This window comes from Dipteris shenzhenensis, chromosome 1 (assembly GCF_047967505.1).
Source record: "Dipteris shenzhenensis isolate YYH24624 ecotype China chromosome 1, Dip_SZ_1.0, whole genome shotgun sequence".
In the NCBI taxonomy this organism is placed as follows: domain Eukaryota; kingdom Viridiplantae; phylum Streptophyta; class Polypodiopsida; order Gleicheniales; family Dipteridaceae; genus Dipteris; species Dipteris shenzhenensis.
Window position 1 is genome coordinate 50,242,928 of NC_141596.1, and position 9,285 is coordinate 50,252,212.

Below are 9,285 nucleotides of genomic sequence, written 5' to 3' on the forward strand. Positions count from 1 at the left end.
TTGTGTTCCTTATTTTTTACATCCCTATGTTACTGTGGATGCTCAATTTTATACTTTCTTTGTAAATCCCAATATCTTCCATATGATATTCCTATAATAATTTTAGTGCTCCTTTGGCCTTACCAACTAAATCCCAATATGTTCCATGTGATGTTTACGTAATTGCAAATTATATTTTCATTCAAAGAGGATTGACCTTTTATTTTTAGTTTTTGGGCAGAAAAAGAAAGTGACTTTATTACTTTATAACATTTTGTACATCATCATAGTTCAACTATACCAGCAGTGCTAATCACATAAGCACTTACATCTTGGAGCAAAAACATATAAAGTAAAGTCCTCAAAAAAGACTGAGAGGAGCTTCTCATAGGTGGTGGAAGGAGAAGCTGGAGGTTTCCTCTTTAGAGTCACTGTGAAGGGAATGTGAAGCAATAGCAACAGTAGTATCAGTAGAATGACCAGCAGAGCAGGTTGAGGAGCTAGCTAAATCAGAAGGAGCTTGAAGGGGGCCATCAAAAGGTTGTGAGGAGGGTCCTGAAGGAGAAGAGGGTATATGAACGGGAGAACCAGCTGTTGATGCTTTCCTCAGCAAGAAATTGGGCAGCTTGGCATGTTCATCTGAGATAAAACAATGACGTTTATGTTTGGAAATGTCTGCATTTAATCTCTGATGTTCAAGGTTGTAGGCACTAATGAAGAAGTCAAGTCTTCTCTTTTCCTGCCCCACCATGAAGCAAAAAGAGCATCAGTACATAAATCTTTGTGACTAAATTGAAAATTATTTCTAGAAACCCATATGAACCATAGAGCATGGGCCCTTATTTGGAACCAAGGCTCATGCCTTACTTTGCATGCATCGCCTAGTAAGATGGCTTTCCAATTTATAGGTTCACCACACTCAATCTGAATAAACTTCCATACTCTTCTGGCATGAGGGCAAGCAACAAATAAAATAAAAAAATACTTCACAGAGTCTAGGCATCTCATACATTTGCCATCCCCCTTACCAATTCTGAGTCCTCTAGAGTTAGACCACACTACTTTGTGAAGAATAAGCCAAGCAAGGCAAGACATTTTCTTAGGCACATTCCTAGCCCAAATTCTATGAAACCTGGCATACCATTTTGATTTATCATTTTTTAGTTTCCGTCGATCATTGAGGGTTCTAAATAGATCCTCCATGTTTACAGTAGGTCAACTGGTATAGGCAGTAAAGAGGAGCACCTTACCTAGCTGAACTCTTTGTGTAGGCAAAGGAGTGAACCTCCCTTCCAACTAACCTCCCCCTTCCATAGGTCCAATCTTTCCATGATCAGTCCCTGATGTAGGTTAGTTAGAGAAAATCCCTTCTGATTTCATGCCATGACTTCCATCTAAAAAGCTCTTTATTCCACAGCTGATCCCGAGTGGATACCCTTCTTGAATAAGATCGTTGCCATTGTAAACAGATCATCTATCAATGTGCAGCTTCTGAATATTGAAGACACCCAAACTGAGTCAATGACCATAAATGCTCCTTTGCCAAAGAATTGGAGGAGAGCTTTTATTTCTTTAAATGCATCTCAGATAGACTTCCACAAAGGACTCCCCTTAGTCTTATAGGGTTCAAGGTGAAAGAGAGAAGAGGTGAAATGATAATTCTTCCATTTTGGAGCCCTGCAGGGTCTAATGTGTCTCCTTTTTCTCATTAGTAGCTGAGCGCAATCATCATCTGGATGTAATAACACTTTGATAATCCATGTGGCAGAAAGCTAGATGTCTATCACCCCTAGTCCCCCTTCTTCTTTGGGCTTAGTCCCACCTTACTTTAGATATTTTGTTGTTCCCTCCCCATTAGAATGATTTGCATAACTTGATGAATCTGTCAAGACATGTTTTAACAGGAAAGATAAAAAATACCAAAGGAGTAAAGGATTTATCCGATACCCAATCCCATTGTGACCTCAAATCCCATTGGAATGCCCAAAAGTCTAAAAATTTTTACTTTTTGTATTTTGAAGCATCCTAGCTGTTGGAGAATCCCTTGATCCTTGCCACTGACAGTGTCATACCTTGTTTTGGAGTGGTTGATAGAGGATCTTGAGGCTTGACAAAATACTTCAAGGCAATCCATCACACACCTAACATCCTGATCAATATTTCTAGGGGTCAAGTTGGTGTCATCAGCAACTGCCGATAGACCAATTGTTTACCATTAATCAATTCAATACCTTTAAGGCTTCCCTCTTGGATTTGACTTTTAAGAACCACCCAAGGGAATCTGCTACTATAGCAAACAAGAGAGGAGCTAAGGGACACCCTTGTCTGATTGATCTCTTAAAAAATCACTCATCTTCCCATTGACATTAACCTTGGCTATAGCACTAGTGAGAAGAAGTTTGACACTTGACACAAAAGAAGGACCCAGACCCATATCCTGTAAAGATTGAATTATAAAATCCCATTCGAGCTTGTCATAAGCCTTGTCAAAGTCAACTTTAAGAAAGCATATATCCTGTTTAGTTTCTTTAGCATACTCACATCCTTCCCATATATTAATAATGGCTTCAAGAAGGTGACGTCCTTTGATAAACCCCTTTTGCTCTGAGAGAATCCACTCTTTCATTTTTCCTTGTATCATAAGAGCTAAAGCTTTTGCAAAAATCTTATAACTGCAGTTTAACATTGTCAAGGGTCTCCAGTTCTTAAGCTCATCTTTGGGGTCCTCTTTAGGAATCAATTTGATAATGCCCCCATTAATGTGAAGGGGGAGAGCACCTTTCATTAAACTTTATTGCCATAGCAATAATAAATAAGGGCCAACTATTTCCCAAAAAGACTTATAGAACTCAATAGGTAACCCATCTTCACCAGGTGTCTTACAATCTACCATGACTGACACATCTTTCTTCAACTCTTCCAAAGTGAAAGGTCTCTCCAAGTAGGGTAGATCAAAATGTTTGACAGCCTTCTCTCTTATGATTTGACATAATTGTCTAGCTCTCTGAGTATCCTCATTAAGGGGAATTGTATTGGATAGTAATTTCTGAAAATGTTGCTGGATGAATTCAACATTTTCCTCTATATTTATAGAGTGGGAGCCATTTGTTCTTTTAATAAGGGGGATCTCCTCCTACAATCTCTTTCTTCTTATTATTCTGAATGTTTCTTAGGTGGGCTTATCAATCTTGCCTGCCCACCAATCCGTGAAATATACTTTAGAATAATCCATTCTTGTTTCCTGAGATCTTTATTAGCACTTGCTAGTTCTGCTTGGGCCTCAACATCTCTAGTTCTGGCTTTTTGTTCTAAGGTATTGATGCTATTCTAAATACTATCCATTCTTTGAGCTCTAATGTGAGCTCTTTTCTTTCTAGCTGTTCTTAAAATGATTTGAGTATCATTGATAGCATGTGCCCAAGCTTCTGAAGCTAAGGTGTACTTAGAAAAGACATTATGCCAAGCCTTGCCAATTAGAGTTTGCACACTTTTTAATAGGAAGAGTTTAGGGTCAACTTTGAACCAAGAAGAGCTTCTCTCACCAGAACCAAAATTACATCTAAGTGAGACAGGTTACGATCTGATAAACTTAAAGAAGAGAAAGTTTCTGTTCTCAAAGAAAGATGACTGTTTAGTAAACCCTGAGAGACATAGAACCTGTCCAATCTAGCCTCCCTTCTATTGTCCCCAACTTGACTATTGCACCAAGTGAAATCCCTACATGATCCCACATCTACCAACTGCCAATGATCCTTGCACTCTTCCCAAGAAAGCAATTTAGAGCCTTTGATGCATGTTCCCTTTCCCATCCATCTGTCTACTTTGCTTTCCACCATATTAAAATCCCCCATTGCAATGTAGTTATCATCTACACATTGTAAAGATTCCCATAATCCCTTCCTTTCCAAAGCTGAGCTAGGGGCATAGAGAGAGATAACTAAAAAATTAATCTCCTTCATGCAACATTTCAGCATTATCCATCTATTGTGGTCATCTACTATGACTTGTGAGATACTATACTTGTAATGAGATAATATTCCAATAGCTGTGCCCCCTTTACCCTCCTCATGTGAAGTGTAGTACCAAGTTCTTCTTCTATCCATCTCTTTTAGTCTATTTTCTAAAGTATCCCTACAAGCCTTGATTTCTTGCAGTGCTAGAAAAAGAGGTGATAAAGAGTTAGCTCTCGACCTGAAAGCTAGCTGCTCACTCCTACTAGGGTCCATTAACCCTCTAACATTGATAGTCAAGAAAGTAAATACTTTATCTAACATTATTCTGCTACCCCTTTTTAGCCCTAGGGTTGGGGCTGTTCACTTGGACTGTAGCAGCCTTAGATTGCCTCCTATTGTGTTGAACTATAGTGAAGGCCTTACCTTGACCAGTGTCCTCTTGAGTTGTTGAAGTGACTGGAGTACCCTTCCCTTGATCTTCCTCTGATTCTTCCTCACTCTCTTCAACCTCTTCAATGGCATCCTCTCTGTTAACATCCTCTTCAAACTCTTTGGACCATCCAGCCTCTATCACCATGTTATCTTCTTGATTGACCTTGTGACTATTCTCCAGGCTTCCTCTTGATCCCTGAGAGGTTCAAAGGAGTTTTTGTTTGCTGTTTTTGGCATATTGTTATCCTTGTCCTGATCACTGCCTCGTGTGACATTCTAAACATTAATGTAGTTGCTTATAGGAGGGCTTTGAGCTTTGGGAACCCACCTTTTACCAAGAGTAGCTTGTTTAGCAACAGCGGGTTCAGCTTCTTTAACTTTGCCTCTCTTCAAAGGGTAGTTTTTGACCACATGGGTGGATAGCCCACACAAAAAGCAAGAGTGGGAAAGATTTTTATAAGTCATAGGCTGTTCTCTAAAGACACTACCATTTCTGTTAAGAATAGTGAGAGTCTCGGGCATCTCCTCAGCTATATCCATCTTAATGCAGATCTAAGGATTGCCTCTGGGATTAATAAAATTCTCTTGCTCTACACCTAGTACTTCTCCCAACCCACAACATAAAAAGGGAAGTTGGTTACATAGATAAAGAGGTAGATCAGGGAGTTCCACCCAAACAAGGATCCTTCCGATCTTGTCTCTGTGTTGGGGAGAAGGAGCTGCATAGGCTTTGTGTAGCTCTTTGGAGGCCAAGGGCCCATCTGCACTGGAAGTTCTAGGAGTAAAACGTGTTCCTAGGGGGACACTGAAGAATCCCCCCCTTGGCTTTTGAGCTGCATGCGCATAATAGGAGCACATAGCACCTCCTCCTCTTCCTCCTTTCCCAATGCAGGGACCTAGCTCGAGCGCGGAGAGGGTAGACCACATTCTTCCAAGGAACTAGGAGCCAACGCTGGGAAGCACAGCTTGTCTGTGATGTTCAGGTTCTCTGGCAACTGAGGAGAAGCATGAGCACCAAAACAACAAGAAAACTACACATATAGGCGGCGAGGTACGTCAAAGGGGATATCCAAGGGGTTGATAGGAGATGCAGAGTAAGGGTGGTTAGTCCTAACGTCACCCTCAAAAACTTCACCTCTATCGCTATCATAGTCATTCTCCGTCTCCATTGTACCCTATCGTTCAGGATTGACCTTTTATACGAAAAGCATTTTCTAGATTTTTGAAATAAAGAGAGTACATATTATGTTTCCTAGTTTTTGCATTATTAAAATTATTTGGAAATCCTTAGTGTGAGAAAGTTAGTTTTTTATTTACAAAGGATATTTAGAAAGCTAAACTTTCACTTCAAAAGGATTTTTGGGCTTCATTCTAAATTGAAAAAAAAGTCTAAAAGTAATGAAACAGGTGTTACATGAGGACTCCTTCAAAGCACAATAAAAAGCATGTAAGTCCACATGAGGAGTTATAAAAGCACATTAGAAATTTTTGAAAGCACATAAATGCACATGAGGATTGCTTCAAAGCACAATAGAAAGCACTAAAAAACACAAGAGGACTACTTCAATAATAGAAATCACATAAAAGCACATGAGGACTGCTTAAAAGCACAATAGAAAGCATATAAAGCACATGAGGAATTTTGAAATCCCATGAGAAATGTTTGAAGCACAATAGAGAGAATGTAAATCACATGAGGACTGCTTCAAAGCACAATATAAAGCATATAAAAGAACATGAGTTTTGCTTCAAAGCACTTGAGGACTACTTTGAAGCAAAAGAAAGCACATTAAAGAACATGAGGAATTTTGAAAGAACATGATAAATTATTGAAATCACAATAGAGAGAAAATAAAAGCACAGGAGGATCACTTCAAAGCACAATAAAAAGGATATAAATGCACATGAGGACTACTTCAAAGCAACTAGAAAGCACATAATAGCACATGAGCAATTCTAAAATGTCATGGGTGCTTCAAAGCACATAGGACTTTTAAAAGCACATATAACGATAGAGGTTGTTGAAACATATAATAAAGCACATATAAGCACATGTGTAATTCTAAAAGAATAATGCAAATAAAATATAAGCACAATACAAAGATGAATTGCTTGCCTTTGGATGTTCAAGAAAATGAGTTGGATGAGGAATGTGTTGCTTGACTACCAAAACATTGTTGACATATATCCTTTTTGTTTGGAGATAGAGTGTCTTCTGTCTAGAACTTGACAATAATATCCATTGGGAACCAGGCGGCTTTGGTTTTATTTGACTGATCGCCTCCAACACAACATGCTGCCTTGAACCCATTGAAAATGCTGTTTGGAGTCCAACCTTTACATAAATCCAACGAAATCTTCCCTCCAATTCATTGTAGGACAAGATATCTTATGCATGATGCAAGAAAGTTCAAATATGTCAATCTGTATATCCAATGCTCCAAGAAAGTTCAAATATGTGGGCTTGCCTAGAATCTACCATACCTTATAGTCCTCTTTTCTAAGGAGTTGAAAGATGACATTGTAGAAACTTCAAGTCTATGGGCTTGGCTAGGATCTACCATACCTTCATCAGCAAAATCTAAAGCGGTGGTAGTAGAATTGGTCAAGTAAATAGTAGAAACCTTCGCTCCTTATTGCTAACCTTAACTTCTAAACTTCTCCATTGAGTTATCTCCCTCCTATTGGTCAATCACTAGTGGTCTAGTTGAGAAGCAATGTAACTTTATTGTCTATCGGCGCAGTGTTACTTTATCTTACCAAAACCTTGAAAGTCCTACCATATGAAATTTGACTGAAGTTAGCTAGGCTCCCTCTATACAATCTACCTATTTCTAATTCTGCTCATAGATACTATTTGGACCACTTAATGTTGCTCGCATGGAGCATTATAGCTCATAGACATTATGGTGGCTACCTCTCTCCATAGCATCTCTACCCACTTCTAAATCTTCTCACAAACATTGCACTCTCCCAATAGTAAACATGGTCAAGCAATTAGCAATCTAGGAAAGAGTTGCAGGAGAACACCAGTTTTTCCCCCAATACCAAACTACGTCCCATGTCCTTGAATCTTATGCCACCTTCATTGCTGAACTTCTTCATTGAGTTATCTCCTTCCTATCCATCAACCACCGGTGACTTGCACTAGGGAGCAATATAACTTTGTTCTCTATCTGCCTAATGCTACTCTGCCTTGTTGGAACCTTGACAGCCCTACCATTTGAAAATCTCGTTGAAGTCAATTGCCTTTCTCCACAACATCTGCTACTTCTACATACCCTCACAAACACTGTCAGGCTGCTCGACGGTACTTATATGGAGCAAAAAAACTCATTGACATTGTGGCTACCTCTCTCTAAAGCATCTACTTGTTTCTACATCTGCTCATAGACATTGCAGTCTCCCACGAAATAATTTTAGTAGACATGGTCAAGCAAATAGGAATCTAGGTAGCAGTTGCATCAAAAGCATGAATTCCCCCCCACTATCCACTTTGTTGAATCTTATAACTTCTTCCAAATCTTGTAACTTCCTTTCAAACTATTGTTAATATTAAAATTATCATACTTCCATTTGTGTTGTGCTAAGAGCAATGTTAAGCACATTGTTCCAAACTATGTTTTTTCTTGTCAAGTTCCCATGCTAAGACCTAGATGAAGAAACAAGGAGATTTCTTATCTCAAATCTCCTCTTCTCTTGAATTTTACAGATCCCCTTTCCTTTATACCTCACAAAATAATGAAAGAACCAATCATTAGGAGAAGCATATATGAAAGAATCAAACATTAGAAGAAGCATATGTGGAAGAAAGAAAGGAAATGGAGAAAGAGGGAGATTGCTTTTGCCTTTTTCTTTTAAATTTGTGGCTTCATTTCTTTGAGATTTCTCTTTTATGCTCCTCCCATCTTCTTTGTATTATATAAATCCAAGGACAGTGTTGTGTTACTTTTGTATCTCAACCTTTTTCTCTATCACCATTTACGGTGCCTCTTCATATTCTACCTTGTAGCAAGTGCATATGCTCTTTTTTGCCCATCTTGTTTGACTTATGTTAAGTTTTTTCTCACTAGAAAGAAATGCTAATGTAGGGTCTTGTCTGGCCCATAGGTCATGTAGATTGGAGGCCACCACTTTTTCTCTATTCAATCCTGTGTATCTCAGATGAGTACCGCCTATCTGATAAGTTCCGTATCGACTCTCAATGCAGCATGAGCAAGTTGTGCTATCGAATCACATAGGAACTAGGAAGGAATTGTCATAGGACACACCTCCATTTGACATCTCATGCACCATGGGCCTTCCATGTTGCTAGCATGAAGAATGGGAGAGGAAGACTAGGACCATAGGAGAGGACACTTGTTGATGGGAAACTAATGTTATATAGCCTACGCATGTCATCTACCACAGTTTGCAGCAACTAGTGGTATGGGCATGTCACCTTGTCGCACAATGTGACCCCGAGACTATCACGTAGTGTGACCCCAAGACCATTGTGTAGCAAGACTCCATGATAGATGCACATCATGACCCTAGGAGTGCCTGTCCACAAATTTTTTACACTAACTATAGCCCCAAAGAGACCACTTTGGACACCTACTCCCTTGAGTCTTGCATATTATGTGGATGACATGAGCAAGATATTCATGAATGATAGTGGAGCCTGTATCATGTCGTGGATGCGACAAACCATGACCATTGTCTTTGAAAATTCGCTCAACTCCCATTGATTTGTTCAGGAAATCACCTATCTTTAGAGATCTGTTAGTTGTACTGTCCCATTTTCATATACATCAACTAATTGGTATGGTCCATCCCATCCAAGTTTCAAATAGGCTTCAAAGGACCAAGTTTGGCATTGTAAATAAGTACCAATTCCTTTCTTAAGATGCTTTGGCAGAATGTGCTAATCATGCCATGC